The 20,171-nt window shown below is 48.0% G+C and overlaps 1 protein-coding gene across 5 annotated transcripts in view; it reads left to right on the forward strand.

Moving 5' to 3' along the window:
• rbm20 (RNA binding motif protein 20) overlaps window positions 1–20,171 on the forward strand; it is a 259,146-nt gene that overhangs the window by 69,455 nt on the left and 169,520 nt on the right. The gene's annotated exons all lie outside the window — the stretch shown is intronic.

The following is a 20,171-nucleotide window of genomic DNA, read 5'->3' on the forward strand; positions in this document are numbered from 1 at the left end:
CTGCAGCACTCGTACTAAGATTATTAATCTCCAAAACTTGAATACATAATTCTCTATGGACATCAATGACAGGAAAGTCTAGAATGGGGTCAGCGTTCTCACTTTTAGATAAAATTAGTAAAGATGGATGGAACCTTGATCTCGCAATGAATTATCTGAGGTTAAATCAGAATTATATTGAAGTTTACTTGTAATCTGAGGAACACACTGAATATATCAACCTACATCAGTTAAACCTCTGTGACTAACGCAGGCGACAGTGGCCGTGAGCAGATTTTTAGTTGAAGATTGCTCGTCCAACCTCAACTATGAGATGAGCAGAAATTTCCTCCGCATTGGGAAGACTGAAGCCATTGTTTTCATTCCCCGCTCCAAACACTCTTCCCTAATTACTGACTCCATCCCACCTCCCTGGCAACAGCCTGAGATTAAGCCAGTCTGTTCACAACCTTGATGTGATATTTGATTCTGGGCTTCCAACAACTTAACCCCTGTCCCAGCTTATCTGCTGTTGAAACCCTCATTCATGCCTTCGTTATCATAGAATCATAGAAACCCTACAGTGCAGAAGGAGGCCATTCAGCCCATCGAGTCTGCACCGACCACAATCCCACCCAGGCCCTACCCCCACATATTTTATCCGCTAATCCCTCTAACCTACACATCCCAGGACTCTAAGAGGCATTTTTTTAACCTGGCCAATCAACCTAACCCGCACATCTTTGGACTGTGGGAGGAAACCGGAGCACCCGGAGGAAACCCACGCAGACACGAGGAGAAAGTGCAAACTCCACACAGACAGTGACCCGAGCCGGGAATCGAACCCGGGACCCTGGAGCTGTGAAGCAGCAGTGCTAACCACTGTGCTACCGTGCCGCTTATGTCTCGACTTGGCCATTCCAATGCACTCTCAGCTGGTCTCCCACACATTCGACCCTCAGTAAACCTGAGGTCATCCAAAACACTGCTGCCCATGTTTTAACTTGCACCAAATCCCATTCTCCTATCATTCCTGGGCTCACTGCTGACTCCTGGTTAAGCACCGAGTTGATTTTAAAATTCTCATCCTTGTTTTCAAAGTTCATCATGGCCTTGCCTCTCCCTATCTCTGCAATCTCCTACAACCCTCCAAGATATCAATGCTTCTCTAACTCTGGCCTCTTGTAAATTCCTGATTCTAATTGTTCTACCACTGGCGGCCATGCATTCAGTTGACAAGGGGGGCCCCAAGCTGTGGAATACCCTTGCTACACCGCTCTGTCTCTCTAGGTTTCCTCCAATGAAATGATCTTTATAACCCTCCCTCTTTAAACAGGATTTTGGTTATCTAACCTTTGTGGCTCAGCGTTGTACCTAACTTACAAATCTCATGGGCATTAAGCACCTTAGGATGTTCCATTACATTAAAGAAGCTATATAAATGTAAATTGTTGTTGTTGAAGTTTTGCGAAGAAAAAATGTGTTTTGGAGCTTTAAAGAACGTACACATTGAAAAAAACGAATTCTGCGAAATTCATATGCCCAATATTACATTACAACCACAATATTTCATTACAATTTGCTGATATGTAATTTAGGACTTTGAGTTAATAGGAATTGCCAGAATGAATGTAAGTAATTGGGATGTATCTCAATATAAAGGGAGTTTCATTCTAATTGAACCAATTCATAGAGTCATAGAATTTACAGTGCAGAAGGAGGCCATTTGGCCCATCGAGCCTGCACCAACAACAATCCCACTCAGGTCCTATCACCGTAACCCCACATATTTACCCTCCCTAATCCCCCTAACACTAAGGGTCAATTCATCACGGCCAATCAACCTAACCCGCACATCTTTGGGCTGTGGGAGGAAACTGGAGCATCCGGAGGAAACCCATGCAGACATGTGCAAACTCCACAAGGACAGTGACCCGAGGCCAGAATTGAACCCAGTCCCTGCCGCTGTGAGGTAGCAGTGCTAACCACTGTGCCACCGTGTCACTCCATGCCACCCTGGCTCTGGCTGCTTGCTCTGCGACAGAGGGGGAGACTTTGAGGCCACGCTCGCAGTCCGTGCAAATGCCAGCGGGGGCTCTAGATCCGGAAGTTCTCGTCGACGAGATCGCGACTGCAAATCTTCCCCACCCTCGCCCAGTGAAATCATCAGGTTCATGTCCATCATGCCCAGTGGAGCCTCATGGGGGGGGTGGGAATTCATTTGTATGGGGTGGTGATAAGGAGTGGATGGAGGAACAGGGGCTGCTGGCGATGGTCGTTGGGGGAGGTGAGTATTGGAGGAGGAGTTGGGAGGTTGTTGTTGGCTCTGAGTGTGTGGGGAGGGCATAGGTTGGTGATCAGGGGGGAGGGGGCTGGGGAGGAGGCCGATGATCTGGGGGGGGAGGGGGGTTCAAAGAAGTGCCGGCTCTGGTCAGGGTGGGGAGGGGAGCCCCGGGCATTCTCGTGGTGGGCTGGGGGTGACATTTATACATGTTCTGATTGGACTGCCCTTTAAAGATAGCACCCTGATCTCAGTGCAGCTGGGTTTCACTGGCATATCAAAGCCCCATGATCCTGCGTGCCGGTGTGAAACACAGGAACACAAGAACTAGAAGCAGGAGTAGGAGTCGGCCACCAGGTCCATCAAGCCTGCCCCGCTATTCAATACGATCGTGGCTGATCTGTGCTGACCTCAGCTCCCTTTCTGCGCCATTTCCCCACAGCCCTCTATTCCTCGATCTATCAAATATTTATCCACCTCCACTTTGAATACCTCGAATGATCCAGCCTCCACCACGCTTCGGGGCAGAGAATTCCAGAGACTCACCAACCTCTGCGAGATATCTACACCTCAGTTTTAAATGACGGCATCTTTATATCGTAGCGAGATATAAAGTGAGATTGGGGAGAGATTTACCGGTTTAACAGTTAACCAGACAGTGAGTCTAATAAACAATTTCAATGACACTCTGGAGAACTCTTACCAAAAAATGGCAGAGTGTTTTTTCCAACAAAAAAATCAGCACAGAGAAAGATGTTGGTTTTTCTCTCTGTATTTTATAATACTCCTTGTTCGAGACTCTCCCAGATGTGAAAACATCTCAGCATCTCACCCCTCAGCACCTGAAATGTTTGAATATAGTCACCCTTCACTCTTCTAAATTCCAAGGATTACAGAGCCTGACAGTACACCTTGATTCTTTTTGGCAGAGTATTGTAAAATACAGAGAGATAAACCAACATCTTTCTCTGTGCTGATTTTTTTGTTGGAAAAAACACTCTGCCATTTTTTGGTAAGAGTTCTCCAAAGTGTCATTGAAATTGTTTATTAGACTCACTGTCTGGTTAACTGTTAAACAAGTAAATCTCTCCCCAATCTCACTGTCTGGTTAACTGTTAAACCTGTAAATCTATCCCGAATCTCAGTGATTGGTTCACTGTTAACCTGTAAATCTCTCCTCAATCTCACCACCTGGTTTACTGTTAAACCTGTCAATCTCTCCCAAATCTCACTGTCTGGTTTACTGTTAAACCTGTAAATCTATCCCCGATCCCATTGTCTCGTTTACTATTAATCCTGTAAATCTCTCCCCAATCTCACTGTCTAGTTTCCTATTAAACCTGTTTCTCTCTCCCCAATCTCACTGTCTAGTTTCCTATTAATCCTGTAAATCTCTCCCCAATCTCACTGCCTGGTTTACTTTCAAACCTGTAAATCTCTCCCTAATCTCCCTGTCCGATTTACTGTTAAACGTGTAAATCTCTCCCCAATCCAATTGTCTAGTTTACAATTAACCCTGTAAATCTTTCCCCAATCTCACTGTCTGATTTACTGTTAACCTGTAAATTTCTTCCGAATCTCACTGCTTGCTTTATTATTAAACATATAATTCTCTCCCCAATCTCACTGCCTGGTTTAATATTAATCATGTAAATCTCTCCTCAATCTCACTGCCTGGTTTACTGTTAAACCTGTAAATCTCTCCCCAATCCCACTGTCTGGTTTAATATTAATCATGTAAATCTCTACTCAATCTCCCTGCCTGGTTTACTATTAAACATAGAACAAAGAACAAAGAACAATACAGCACAGGAACAGGCCCTTCGGCCCTCCAAGCCCGTGCCGCTCCCCGGTCCAGGATTGAATCCTGAATCCAGGATCCCCGCCCAATTTTCCAGCCTATCTACATACTAATATCCTATCCACCGAGCTGTCCCTCACAGCTACGATGCTTTGTTCATCACAACCTATTAACTCACCCCCACCCCCTCATTCCAGACCATGTGATCTCCAGGGAGAGGCGAAAACCCAGAGTGAAAACCCCAGGGCCAATATGGGGAAAAAAAATCTGGGAAATTCCTCTCCGACCCCCTGAGGCGATCGAAACGAGTCCAGGAGATCACACTGGCCCTGATCGGAAAATGCTTCCCAACCCTATTCATTTCCACTTCCACGAACACCATATGAATTCCCTGCCCCCGAGACAGGTTCCCAACTATCCGCAGTCTCGCTCTGTACTGGCACCAGCAAGATGATCATAGAATGAAGCCTTGAAACGAGAAACAAAGAACAATTAGCCCGCGCCGCTCCCTGGTCCAAACTAGACCACTCTTTTGTATCCCTCCATTCCCACTCCGTTCATATAGCTGTCTAGATAAGTCTTAAACGTTCCCAGTGTGTCCGCCTCCACCACCTTGCCCGGCAACCCATTCCAGGCCCCCACGACCCTCTGTGTAAAATATGTCCTTCTGATATCTGTGTTAAACCTCCCCCCCTTCACCTTGAACCTATGACCCCTCGTGAACGTCACCACCGACCCGGGGAAAAGCTTCCCACCGTTCATCCTATCTATGCCTTTCATAATTTTATACACCTCTATTAAGTCTCCCCTCATCCTCCGTCTTTCCAAGGAGAACAACCCCAGTTTCCCCAATCTCTCCTCATAACCAAGCCCCTCCATACCAGGCAACATCCTGGTAAACCTCCTCTGTACTCTCTCCAAAGCCTCCACGTCCTTCTGGTAGTGTGGCGACCAGAACTGGACGCAGTATTCCAAATGCGGCCGAACCAACGTTCTATACATCTGCAACATCAGACCCCAACTTTTATACTCTATGCCCCATCCTATAAATGCAAGCATGCCATATGCCTTCTTCACCACCTTCTCCACCTGTGACGTCACCTTCAAAGATCTGTGGACTTGCACACCCAGGTCCCTCTGCGTCTCTCCCCAGTCTCACTGTCTAGTTTACTGTTAAACCTGTAAATCTCTCCACAATCTCACTGCCTGATTCACTATTAAACCTGTAAAGCTCTCTCCACTTTCACTGCCTGGTGTACTGTTAAACCAGTAAAGCTCACCCCAATCTCACTGTCTGGTTAATAGTTGAACCAGCAAATCTCTATCAAATCTCACTTCCTGGTTTACGATTCAACCTGTAAATCTCTCCCCAATCTCACTGCCTGTTCTATTATTAAACCTGTAAAATTCTCCCCAACGTCACTGCCTGTTTTATTGTAAAACCTGTCAATCTCTCCCCAATCTCACTGCCTGGTTTACTGATAAACCTGTCAATCTCTCCCCAATCTCACTGCCTGGTTTACTGATAAACGTGTAAATCTCTCCCCAGTCCCACTGTCTATTTTACTATTAAACATGTAAATCTCTCCCCAATCCGACTGACTGGTTTACTATTAAACCCATAAATCTCTTCCCAATCTCACTGTCTGCTTTACTATCAATCCTGTAAATCGGTTCCCAATCTCACTGCCTTATTTACTATTAAACCTGTAAATTTCTTCCTAATCTCACTGCCTGGTTTATTGTTAACCTGTAAATCTCTCCCCAAACTCACCGACTGGTTTATTGTCAAACCTGTAAATCTCTCCCCAATCTCACTGCCTGGTTTACTATTAAACGTGTAAATCCCTCCGCAATCTCACTGCCTGTTTCACTATTAAACCTGTAAAGCTCTCTCCACTTTCACTGCCTGGTGTAGTGTTAAGCCAGTAAAACTCGCCCCAATCTCACTGTCTGGTTGATAGTTAAACCTGCAAATCTCTCTCCAATCTCACTTCCTGGTTTACTGTTAAACCTGTAAATCTCTCCCCAATCTCACTGCCTGGTTTCCTGCTAAACTTGGAAATCTCTCCTTAGTCTTATTGCCTGGTTAAGTGTTAAACCTGTAAATCCCTCCCCAATCTCACTGCCTGGTTTCCTGTTAAACCTGTAAATCCCTCCCCAATCTCACTGCCTGGTTTCCTGTTATACCTGTAAATCCCTCCCCAATCTCACCGCCTGGTTTGCTGTTAAACCTTTAAATCTCTCCCCAATTTCACCTGCTGGTTTATTAATAAACTTGTAAATCCCTCCCCAATCTCACTGCTTGGTTTACTGTTAAACCTGTAAATCTCTGCCCAATTTCACCTCCTGGTTTATTATTTAACTTGTAAATCCCTCTCGAATCTCACTGCCTGGTTTACTGTTAAACCAGTAAATCTCTCCCCAATCTCACTGTCTAGTTTACCATTGAACCTGTAAATCTCTCCACAATCTCACTGCCTGGTTTAATGTTAAACCAGTAAATCTCTCCCCAATCTCATTGTCTGGTTCATTGTTAAATATGTAAATCTCTCCCCAATCCCATTGTCTAGTTTACCATTGAACCTGTAAATCTCTCCACAATCTCACTGCCTGGTTCATTGTTAAATATGTAAATCTCTCCCCAATCTCACTGTCTGGTTCACTGTTTAACAGTAAAATCTCTCCCCAATCTCACTGCCTGGTTTATTGTTAAACCTGTAAATCTCTCTCCAATCTCACTGTCTGGTTTACTGTTAAACCTGTCAATCTCTCCCAAATTCCATTGTTGCTTTACTAATGAACCTGTTTCTCTCTTCCCAATCTCACTGCCTGGATTTCTGTCAAACCTGTAAATCTCTCCCCAATCCCATTGTCGAGTTTACTATTAAAGCTGTAAATCTCTCCCAATCTCACTGCCTGGTTTACTATTAAACCTCTAAATTTCTCTCCAATCTCACTGTCTGGTTTATTGTTAAACCTGGAAATCTGTCCCCAATCTCACTGTCTGGTTTACTGTTTGTGGTAAACCACTGTTAGCTTATTGCCTGTGTGTGTGACATGCCTGGACATGCCCCTGCCGACCCTGCCTGGGACTCCTCCCCCCCCTGGTCCAGGTATAAAGGTGACTGCTCCCCACCCCCTGCCTCAGTCTCTGGACCAGTTCATCGGCATGGGTGTGCTCCAAGTCTTTTGCCAATAAAAGCCTATTTGTTCTTGCATACAAACTAGTCTTTGCTTGATTGATAGTGCATCAATATTATTAGCAAAGGTTTTGGGATGGAGCAGATACTAAAACCCGATAGACTAGAATTGGATCCTCAAGCTGTAGGAGCCTCTAACAGCTTCGATCACTGGCTGCGCTGTTTCAAAACTTTCCTCTCCGCCTCCGTCGTCCAGACCGAAACCGACAAGCTACACGTGCTCCACGCCCGGGTAAGCGGTCAAATATTCTCGATGATTAGAGACGCTGAAACTTACAAGGATGCGATCGAACTTTTAAAAGGCCAGTACAACAAACAGTCTAATGAAATCTACGCCAGACATCTTCTGGCTACTCGCAGACAACAACCAGGAGAATCGGGCGATCAATTCCTGCGTGCGTTGCGAGCACTTGGCAGGGCCTGCAACTGCAAGGCCGTAACAGCCGCCCAAAACACTGAAGACTTAATCAGAGATGCCTGTGTCACGGGTATCAGGTCAAACTATATCTGACAACGACTGCTGGAATAGAGTGGGCTGGACCTACAAAAGACTGTGGCGCTTGCCGACTCGTTAGAGGTGGCCTTCCGTAATCTCGAGGCCTACACCCCCGACCACGGGGGTGCATCATGGATGCCACCTCTGTACTCAGGAGGGCCGCAGGCCTACGCCACGCCACGTCCCACCAGTGACCCGACCGCTGCGGCAGTCTCCGGAGGCCCGAAGTGCTACTTCTGCGGCCTGGGGAAGCACCCCCGACAACGCTGCCTGGCGCAGGATGCGATCTGCTCCGGGTGTGGAAAGAAGGGCCATTACGTGAAGGTATGCAGGACGAAATCGATCTCCAAACCCAGTAGCGCTGCGTGCGACCCGCGGGGGCCGCCATCTTGGACATCTTCAGCCGCGTGTGAGCCATGCGGGCCGCCATCTTGGACGCCATCAGCCACGTGTGAACCGTGCGGGCCGCCATCTTGGACGCCATCAGCCGCGTGTGAACCATGCGGGGCCGCCATCTTGGACGCCGTCAGCCGCGTCGCAAAATCCAACGGTGGCTTCGATTACGCTGGACCAATCCAGGCCTCACCAACTCGCCAGGTCCATGATGGACATCGAGGTAAACGGTCGCACTACAAACTGTTTATTTGACTGTGGGAGTACGGAGAGCTTTACTCACCCTAACACAGTGAGTCGCTACACCCTTTCAGTACTGCCAGTGAAGCAAACGAACTCCATGGCTTCAAAGTCCCACTCGGTGGATGCCCTTGGGTACTGCGTGGCGACCCTGACTGTACAGGGCACAGTGTACGAATATTTCAGGCTCCTCGTGCTGCCACAACTTTGCACTGCCGTACTCCTAGGGCTAGATTTCCTGAGTCACCTTAAGAGCGTCACCATGGAGTATAATGGGTCTTTTCCCCCGCTCTCCGTTTGCAATCAGCAGTTCTTAGATCACCCACCGCGCACCACCTGCAGCCTCTCGACCTTTAAAGTCGCCTCTCCCTCACTGTTTGAAAATCTCACCCCCGATTGCAAGCCCATCGCCACCAAGAGCAGACGGTACAGTGCTGGAGACAGAGCTTTTATCAGGTCCGAAGTACAACGGCTCCTAGGGGAGGGGATCATCGAGGCCAGTACCAGCCCCTGGAGAGCCCAAGTAATAGTTGTTAAGACTGGGGAGAAACATCGCATGGTCATTGACTACAGTCAGACCATTAACCGCTACACGCAGCTGGACGCGTACCCTCTTTCCCGCATATCTAACATGGTTAATCAGATTGCGCAATATCGGGTGTTCTCCACCATCGACTTAAAATCTGCATACCACCAGCTCCTTATCCACCCGGAAGACCGCCAATATACTGCCTTCGAGGCGGATGGCCACCTTTATCACTTCCTTAGGGTCCCCTTCGGCGTCACCAACGGGGTCTCGGTTTTCCAGTGTGAGATGGACCGAATGGTAGACCAGAACGGGCTGCGGGCCACCTTCCCGTACCTGGATAATGTCACCATCTGCGGCCATGATCAGCAGGACCATGACGCCAACCTCCACAAATTCCTCCACACCGCCACACTCCTAAATCTGACCTATAATAAGGAGAAGTGCGTATTCCACACACGCCGCCTCGCCATCTTTGGTTGTGTTGTGGAAAACGGGGTCATCGGTCCCAATCCCGACCGCATGCATCCCCTCCTGGAACTCCCCCTCCCCACCAGCCTCAAAGCACTGAGGAGATGCCTGGGCTTCTTCTCGTATTACGCCCAGTGGGTCCCCAATTATGCGGATAAAGCCCGTCCGCTCATCAAATCCACCTCTTTTCCCCTGACGGCAGAGGCCCGCCTGGCCTTCGACCGCATCAAAGCAGACATCGCAAAGGCCACGATGCACGCTGTAGAAGAATCCATCCTGTTCCAGGTGGAGAGCGATGCGTCTGACTTCGCCCTAGCCGCCACCCTTAACCAGGCGGGCAGACCCGTGGCCTTCTTCTCACGAACCCTCCAAGGCCCTGAAATGCGACACTCCTCTGTTGAAAAGGAGGCCCAAGCCGTAGTGGAAGCTGTATGGCACTGGCGCCACTATTTAGCTGGTAAATGATTCACCCTACTCACGGACCAACGGTCAGCTGCATTCATGTTTAATAACACGCAGCGGGGCAAGATCAAAAATGATAAAATATTGAGGTGGAGAATTGAGCTTTCCACCTACAATTACGACATCTTATACCGGCCCGGGAAGCTCAATGAGCCCCCAGACGCCCTGTCGAGCCCCCAGACGCCCTGTCCTGGGGAATATGTGCCAGCGCACAAATAGACCAATTGCAGACTCTCCACAACGACCTCTGCCACCCGGGGGTCACCAGGTTTTTTCACTTCATTAAAGCCCGTAACCTGCCCTACTCCATTGAAGAAGTCAGGTCTATAACCAGACACTGCCAGGTCTGCGCAGAGTGCAAGCCGCACTTCTATCGGCCAGACAGAGCACACCTCATAAAGGCCACCCGCCCTTTCGAACGCCTAAGCGTCGACTTCAAAGGCCCCCTCCCCTCTTCTGACCGCAACATATACTTCCTCAACATCATTGACGGATATTCACGTTTCCCCTTTGCTATTCCCTGCCCGGATATGACCTTGGCCATGGTCGTCAGGGCCCTGCACAGCCTCTTCACCCTGTTCGGTTTCCCTAGCTATATCCATAGCGACCGGGGATCCTCCTTTATGAGTGATGAGCTGCGACTGTACCTGCTCTCCAAAGGCATAGCCTCGAGTAGGACCACCAGCTACAACCCCAGGAGGAACAGATTGGTAGAGAGGGAGAACGCGACAGTCTGGAAGGCCGTTTTACTAGCTCTGAGGTCTAAAGGTCTTCCTGTCACCCGCTGGCAAGAGGTCCTCCCTGATGCACTACACTCGATTAGATCACTCCTTTGCACAGCTACCAATACTACCCATCACGAAAGAATGTTTGTTTTCCCCAGAAAGTCCGCCTCGGGGACCTCACTACCGTCGTGGCTGATGTCCCCAGGCCCTGTCCTGCTCCGGAAGCACGTGAGGACCCATAAGTTGGACCCCCTGGTCGAAAGGGTCCAACTCCTCCACGCCAACCCCCAATACGCCTATGTGGCGTACCCCGACGGGCGGGAGGACACGGTCTCTATTCGAGACCTGGCACCCGCAGGTGCCCCAGGGACCACTATGACCCACAGCCCCACACCCCCGACCCCGGTAAACAGCACGCCTGAGCCCCAGGAGCCGCCACCACGCACCCGACAATCGGAAGGGACTACAGACGACTCGAGCGACTACGGCCTGGCGCCTGAACCAACACCGCGGCCACCGGAACCGACACCACAACCGGCACTACGGCGGTCGCTGCGGCAGATCAAGCCCCCAGAGAAACTGAATTTGTAAATTTGTAATTCTGTAAATATCGTTCCACCCACCTCACCCCCGCCGGACTCTTTTTTAAAAGCAGGGGGTGAATGTGGTAAACCACTGTTAGCTTATTGCCTGTGTGTGTGTGATATGCCTGGACACGTCCCTGCCGGCCCTGCCTGGGACTCCTCCCCCTCTGGTCCAGGTATAAAGGCAACTGCTCCCCACCCCCTGCCTCAGTCTCTGGACCAGTTCATCGGCATGGGGCCTCTGCTGTTTGTGATATATATAAATGATTTGGAAGAAGGTGTAACTGGTGTAATCAGCAAGTTTGCGGATGACACGAAGATGGCTGGACTTGCGGATAGCGAAGAGCATTGTCGGGCAATACAGCAGGATATAGATAGGCTGGAAAATTGGGCGGAGAGGTGGCAGATGGAGTTTAATCCGGATAAATGCGAAGTGATGCATTTTGGAAGAAATAATGTAGGGAGGAGTTATACAATAAATGGCAGAGTCATCAGGAGTATAGAAACACAGAGGGACCTAGGTGTGCAAGTCCACAAATCCTTGAAGGTGGCAACACAGGTGGAGAAGGTGGTGAAGAAGGCATATGGTATGCTTGCCTTTATGGGACGGGGTATAGAGTATAAAAGCTGGAGTCTGATGATGCAGCTGTATAGAACGCTGGTTAGGCCACATTTGGAGTACTGCGTCCAGTTCTGGTCGCCGCACTACCAGAAGGACGTGGAGGCGTTAGAGAGAGTGCAGAGAAGGTTTACCAGGATGTTGCCTGGTATGGAGGGTCTTAGCTATGAGGAGAGATTGGGTAAACTGGGGTTGTTCTCCCTGGAAAGATGGAGAATGAGGGGAGATCTAATAGAGGTGTACAAGATTATGAAGGGGATAGATAGGGTGAACAGTGGGAAGCTTTTTCTCAGGTCGGAGGTGACGATCACGAGGGGTCACGGGCTCAAGCTGAGAGGGGCGAAGTATAACTCAGATATCAGAGGGATGTTTTTTACACAGAGGGTGGTGGGGGCCTGGAATGCGCTGCCAAGTAGGGTGGTGGAGGCAGGCACGCTGACATCGTTTAAGACTTACCTGGATAGTCACATGAGCAGCCTGGGATTGGAGGGATACAAACGATTGGTCTAGTTGGACCAAGGAGCGGCACAGGCTTGGAGGGCCAAAGGGCCTGTTTCCTGTGCTGTACTGTTCTTTGTTCTTTGTTCTCTTTATGGGTGTGCTCCAAGTCTTTTGCTAATAAAAGCCTGTTTGTTCTTGCATACAAACTAGTCTTTGCTCGATTGATAGTGCCTCACTGTTAAACCTGTAAATCTCCCCCAATCTCACTGTCTGGTTCATTGTTAAACCTGTAAATCTCTCCCCAATCCCATTGTCTAGTTTACTATTAAACCTGTAAATCTCTCCCCAATCTCACCGTTTAGTTTACTGTTAAACTGGTAAATCTCTCCGTAATCTCACTGCTGGGTTTACTGTTAATCTGTAAATCTCTCCCCAATCTCACTGCCTGGTTTGCTGCTACACCTGCAAATCGTCCCACAATCTCACTGACTGGTTCACTGTTACGCCTTTAAATCTGTTCCCAATCTCAGTACCCGGTTTACTATTAAACCTGTAAATCTCTCCCCAATCTCACCGTCTGGTTTACTGTTAAACCTGTAAATCTCTCCCCAATTTCACTCTCTGATTTATTATTAAACCTGCAAATCTCTCCCCAATCTCTGTGCCTGGTTTCTGTTAAACCTGCAAATCTCTCCCCAATCTCTGTGCCTGGTTTCTGTTAAACCTGTAAATCTCTCCTCAGTCTCACTGCCTTGTTTACTATTAAACCTGTAAATCTCTCCCCAGTGTCAAAGAACAAAGAAAATTACAGCACAGGAACAGGCCCTTCGGCCCTCCAAGCCTGCACCGACCATGCTGCCCCACTGAACTAAAACCCTCTCCCCTTCCGGGGACCATATCCCTCTATTCCCATCCTATTCATGTACTTGTCAAAACGCCCCTTAAAAGTCACTACCGTATCCGCTTCCACTACCTCCCCCGGCAACGTGTTCCAGGCACCCACTACTCTCTGTGTAAAAAATTTATCTCGTACATCTTCTTTAAAACTTGCCCCTCACACCTTAAACCTATGCCCCCTGGTAATTGACTCTTCCACCCTGGGAGAAAGCTTCTGACTATCCACTCTGTCCATGCCTCTCATAATCTTGTAGACTTCTATCAGGTCTCCCCTCAACCTCCGTCGCTCCAGTGAGAACAAATCAAGTTTCTCCAATCTTTCTTCATAGTTAATGCCCTCCATACCAGGCAACATCCTGGTAAATCTTTTCTGTACACTCTCCAAGCCTCCACATCCTTTTATAGTTTACTATTAAACCTGTAAATCTCTCCCCAGTCTCACTGCCTGGTTTACTAATAAACCTGTAAATCTCTCCTCAATATCACTGTCTGGTTTACTGTTAAATTGGTGGATCTATCCCCACTCTCACCACCAGTTTACTATTCTGCAGATTCATTGCTTGTCAGTTTTCAAATGTGCAAGTTAGCAACTCCTCCTGAACCAACCTTGCTTTAATCATTTGCCTACTCCCCTTCTGATGACACTGACTTTAGCTGGCTGCTTTCCCCAGTATTTATGCTATGTTACTGGAATGGCCATTTCTCCATCAGCAGCCATTTGGCTTTGGGTGGCATTAGTGCATCGGTTCATCCTGTTCTTCATCGTGTCAGTGAATGGCGACATCGCTCTCTCTAACCTCAAGGTTGTGGCATTAGAATGTGTTAAAGCTGCTGAGCAAGAATGGGCTGCAGTCAGAGAGCCACCAACATGAGGATTAGCACCATCTGGAGGGTGGGGTAATCGTAGAAAGTATCACCTACTTACCTTTTCCATACCGCAAATATCAACTCTGGATAGGGTGGGAGACAGGTATCTGGTTGCCCTTGCTTACCTAGAGTTGGCGCCTTAGGTGTCAAAAGTGGAAACATTGTAACAGTGAAGTGGACAGTGTCGAACTTCAGAAGGACATAGACAAGGAGGTGGAGTGCTTAAAAGGTGCAGGTGAAGTTCAATGTGGAGAAATATGAGGTGAAACATTTTGGTAGGAAGAACCAAAGGGAGAGAGTATAAAAATAAAGGGTGTACAGTAGCAAAGGGTGCAATATAGCAACTCTAAAGGGTGTACAGTAGCAAATGGATGTATATCATAGAACCACACAGTGCAGAATGATGCCATTCGGCCCACTGAGTCTGCACCGACCACAATTCTACCCAAGTCCTATCCCCATAACCCTATACATTTACCCCAGCTAGTCCCCCTGACACTAAGGGGCAATTCAACATGGCCAAACCACCTGACCCGCATATCTTTGGACTGTGGGAGGAAACCGGAGCACCCGGAGGAAACCCACGCAGACCCGGGGAGAATGTGCAAACTCCACACAGACAGTGACCCAAGCCGGGAATCGAACCCTGGTCCCTGGCGCTATGAGGCAGCAGTGCTAGCCACTGTGCCACCATGTCGCCCCCTGTGCCATCGTGCCACCCCATATATGTACATAAGTTATCAAAGGTGGCAGGACAGGTTGAGAGAGCAGTTAATAAAGTATTTTGACCTTTATTATTAGGGAATAGAGTACAAGAACAAAGAGTTTCTGTTGAGTTTCTATAAAACACTAGTTGGACCTCAGCTGCAGGATTGCATACTGGGTGCCACTTTTCAGGAAGAATGCGAAGACATTGGCGAGAATATGGAATGGTTCCAGGATTGAGGAACTTCAGTTATGAAGTAAGCTTGGAAAAGTTGGGACTCTTTATCTTGGAGAAAATATGGTTGAGAGGAGATTTGTTGGAGGTATCCAAAATCATGAGGTAACTGTTCCCACTCGTGAAAGGATCGCGAACAAAAAGGTACAGATTTCAAACACTCGGCAAAAGAAGCAAGAGCGATATGAGAAAAATCGCTCCACACATCAAGTGGTCAAGGTTACTGGCTGAGATTGAGGTGGAGGCAGCTTCAAGCAAAACATTGAAGAGGGAATTAGATAATTATGTGAAAAGAAACAAGCTGCAGGGTTACGGGGAGAAGGCAGAAGAATGGCACAAGGTGAATTGATCATTCGGAGAGCTGATGCAGACACGATGGGCTGAGTGGTCTCCTTCGGCACTGTAATAATTTTGCGATTCTGTGAACTTTGGCACTCCCACCTGAGTTAGGAGGTGATGGGGTGAAGCCCTCAACCAAAAATTGCAGTCATCTCCAAAGCCTTGAAGCAGATAAGTTAGGCTGACACTTAAGTACAGGACTGAGAATGTGCTGCATGGTCAGAGGTGCCTTCTTGGATGGGATGCTAATCACTCCTAGTGTGCCTTCTCAGGGAGATATGAAAGATCCAACGTATCTATCTGAAGAAGGATACAGGAGCTCTCCTGCTCCCGTGGCCAATATTTATCCCTCCATCAGTGTTGCTAAAACACAATTATCTGATCTCTTATTGCCTTTGACAGGACCTTGTGAAGTGTTTTCGCTTCTCCAGAGAAATGTTCTAATCAATGCAAGGTCTTTTCTCTGTTAAATCCAAGAAGTACGTGTCGTGGAGCATAGATGGGATCATAACCTGGATTCAAAGATTTTCTTTTTCCATCGTTAAAACTGTGAGAACATCAATATGTTTGCACTGTGAAACAGAGAATACGTGGGGAAAAGGAATGAACTTCTTTTGTGTGTGTGTGCTATGTTTCAGAAACTCAGAGATAGACAATTCTATATAGGGCTGGTTTTGAGTGAAAATATTATTTTGAGGGAGATTGGTGAATAATTTAAAGAATACGAAGTGACAATAACCTGTAAAATTGTTGATTTACACAGTGGCACAGTCTTTGTTTAACGAGTGAACATACCAATAGGTGCAGGAGTAGATCTTCCGGTCAGTGAGGCTGCTTCATCATTCATTAGAAAGTATCTGAAAGTACCTGTATGGCGTAACATTCAAGGCTATGGGCCAAGTGCTGGCAAGTGGGATTAGATGGGCAGGTCAGGACCTCTCGTGCGTCGGTGCAGACTCGATGGGCCAAAGGGCCTTTTCTGCACTGTCATATTCTATGATTCTATGATCATGGCTGGTCTTTGACTTCAACTCCACTTTTCCGCCTGCTCCCCACACCTCAGATCAGACCCACCTGTCAGCAAGGTTTCACCTAAATTACAAACATTAAACCAATCTCCCACAGGAAGAAATACTAACTGTGATAGCACAAATTCCAAAGGACTTGGCTCTCAGTAGTATTGTTCTGTGAATGATTTTATTGCTCGGTTTACAGAGTTGAATTTACCAGCTGGCTTAAAGTCGTAATTCAGCCAAAGGCCTGTCACCAAACACCCTTTACTGTGCACCAAAGAGATGTTCCCCCGCGTCCATGGCTTACGGAGAGACAGTCTTCATATCGGGACCAACCACACCGTTCCGGGTTAAGAAGCAGGTTGAAAAACTCTCGCTGACCATTTCTCATTGGGTGAACCTCCTCTCAAGAATAAGGAAGCTCGTACTCCACAAGGGAAAATCTATTGATGATTCCCTGTGGCCTTCGTGGTCATCACAGCACATATGGGGGCGGCACAGTGGTTGGCACGACTGTCTCTCACAGCGCCAGGGACCCAGATTCAATTCTGGCCTCGGGTGACTGTCTGTGTGGAGTTTGCATGTTCTCTCTGTGTCTGCGTGGGTTTCTTCCGGGTGCTCCGATTTCTTCCCACAGTCCAAAGGTATGCGGGTTAGGTTGATTGGCCATGCTAAATTGTCCCTCAGTGTCAGGAGGATTAGGTGGGTAAATATATGGGGTTATGGGGATAGGGTCTGGGTGGGATTGTTGTTGGTGCAGACTCAATGGGCCAAATGGCCTCCTCCTGCACTGTAGGGATTCTATGACTCTATGAACACCATAACAGCAGAAAATCGCTCAAACGTTCAAGACTAATACTTTATGACACTCTTCCCAGACACATGAGTGAGTTCCATCTTTGTAGATGTTACAATGAGCTTGGCTTACCTCCGGAAGCGATGCTGTCATGCAGGAGTCAATTATGATGCCACTCTCCAAATTAAAAATTATTCGGTTGACATTTAAGAATGTTACGTTAACAGAGTTGATTAGGAGCAGGGATATCTTATGGAATAGTACTGGAGGGTTCACAACACAATCCAGAAGCTGGTAGATTTAAATGCCAAATAATTTGTTGACAGATAGAAAGAGATAGGGAGGTTGGGCGTGTCAGCAGTAACCACTTCCCCCACAAATAAGAATGAGTTTATGCTTTGCCAGTCTGGCACAAGTGCTTTGGGTTGATTTATCTGAGTGAGTTAAATTCAATATCATGCTTGATCTGTAAATAAACATTGCCGCATTATCTTGATTGTTTTGCAATCATTAACATGCAAATGTTCAAATCCCCAAACATGTGCGGATTAGGTGAATTGCCCACGTTAAATTGCCCCATAGTGTCCTGGGATGCGTAGGCTAGAGGGATTAGCAGGGTAAATATGTGGGGTTACGGAGATAGAGCCTCGGTAGGATGGTTGTTGGTGCAGGCTTGATGGGCTGAATGGCCTCCTTCTGCACTGTAGGGATTCTATGATTCTATGATTTAAATGTTCCCTCTTCGTGTATCTATCCAATTCGCTTTTGAAAGTTACTATTAATCCGCTTCCACCCCTACAGACAGTGCATTCCAGATCACAACAACTCGCTGCATTAATACATTTCCCTCCACTTCCCTTCTTCACTACATTTCCACTGAGCTGCAGAAATCCCCAGTTAACCATCTTTGGTCTCTTACATCCATTTTATGTTACCTGGAGCCTGATTTCCAGAGGACTGCTGTATTTCCCTCAGGACTGCTGTCAGGAGGTGGCACAGTGGTTAGCACTGCTGCCTCACAGCGCCAGGGACCTGGGTTCGATTCCCGGCTTGGGTGCAGAGTCTGCATGTTCTTTCCGTGTCTGCGTGGGTTTCCTCCGAGTGCTCCGGTTTCCTCCCACCGTCCGAAAGACGTGCTGATTAGGTGCATTGGCCATGCCAAATTCTCCCTCAGTGTACCTGTGGTGAACCATCGTTGGTTCCCACTGGATAGTGCTGAGCCAGGGGCTGGCCAGTACTACAAGGATGTACATATGTTACTGTTGGGTTGTGCTATTGTTGCTGTTGGGGTTAGGGTGGGATTGTTACACCTTTGTACTGTAGTGTTGTGGCACATCTCAGTCGGGCTCCGCCTCCTGGGAGAGGTATAAGAGTCCCTGCTCTGGCCGGGACCCCTTCAGTCTGGGATAGTGTATATAAGTTCTGGTAGCTTCGTTAACAGTAAATAAAAGCCTTTCATTTACTGAGCTTCAAGCCTCGTGTCTGAATAGCGCATCAGTACCCGAACAGGCGCCGGAGTGTGGTGACTAGGGGATTTTCACAGTAACTTCATTGCAGTGTTAATGTAAGCTTACTTGTGTCTAATAAACTTTTTAAAAATGCAAATAATTGTAAGGAAACTTTTCATACATCACAATTAGCCTGTTGCATTATAGGCTTGTCACAAAAATCACCCACACGTTAGTGATGGAGAATTAAACATTATGTTGCGGTGGACTTCTTCCAGCTAACCACAGGAGAAGCAGGAACCGGTTACAATAGTTTATTCATGATTCAAACATGGAGGGAACTACCCCAGGGAAACCTCTGGAGTAGCAATCTCAGCACTAACACAGCTCTCACAGCGAAAACATTCTAATACAGCTCGCTGCTCTAAAACAGCTACAGACTGTTAGTAATAGAACATCGTTTTAAAATTCCGATTTTGTCTACATGGGGGCAATTTTACTATTTTGTGCTGGTGGGACTTGAAACTGGGAGAGTTTCAGATCCGTCTTTTGGGCATGTTTTCATGCCCCCTCCTCCCATATGCACCCTGCCTGCAAAAATATCAGCGAGCCTATTGCTCACTGCAGAAGCCAGTGGATGGGGCTTAATGTACCCAAAAGCCTGCAGAGGGAGGTAGTGCGCATGTGTAAGCCTCTGATGCTGCACATGCGCATTAGCAGTAGCAGGGGTCTGACAGAAAAGAGAGAGCTGTCAGGCCCCTGCTCATGCAGACCGCCTGAAGCAGCTCCTCCCCTGCAATCTTGGGAGCCTGTGACCTGAGATACAGCCCCCACCGCCACCCAGACCTATTGCGGACCCATCTCCCCCAGCAAACACGGACCCACCGCCCTCCCCCCACCGATCGCTACAGAGTGGCAGCGGGCCCCATTAGCCCCTCCCTCATTAGCTCCTCCCCCATAACCCCACCCCCCATTCGCCCCACCCCCTGGCTCTGCCTGGTGGGCATTGCCCAGGTGCCAGGGTGACATTGCCAGTCTGGCACTGCCCAAGGGGCAACCCCCCCTTGCCCTTGGTCTCTCCGGGGGGCCTCAGTGGCCTCTGGTTCCACCGGTGAGGCCAAGTCTGCTGCTCCCAGTTCATGGGGAGCATGGCTATTTCTCGCCAGCGTGAATCTTTCCCAACGAGGTCATAAAGTGGGGCGAGCCTGGACGATTGAGCGCCGGCTCACTAAGCAAATGTTAAACTGCATTAAAATAAATTTAAATACATTAACCTGCCTCTCATACATTCCCGGCAAGAGGCTGGAAATCCGGCACTCATAAAATGGCGCTGGTCGCAAAAACAGGCGCCAATCGTGCTAAGCGCTTTACGCCCCACTTTACCACTGCGTGGCACCCGAAAATGGATGCATGGCGATGGTAAAATCGCCCCCATAAGTTTATTATTAAACATTCACCCCAAAGGCCCGTAATCTTCTAGCTAGAAAACTGCCTGTTCTTCTAATAAGTAAACAACCTTCTGGCCGGTTCTGCTGATATTAGGACCTTGAAGTCGATCATTTGTCTAGAGTGTGATTTTATTCTAATGCGGGTTATCTATTCCCCCACTAAATCTGTTCATTCACCCGTACAGCCACTCTGAACTCTGTA

Source organism: Mustelus asterias, chromosome 11 (genome assembly GCF_964213995.1).
Source record: "Mustelus asterias chromosome 11, sMusAst1.hap1.1, whole genome shotgun sequence".
In the NCBI taxonomy this organism is placed as follows: domain Eukaryota; kingdom Metazoa; phylum Chordata; class Chondrichthyes; order Carcharhiniformes; family Triakidae; genus Mustelus; species Mustelus asterias.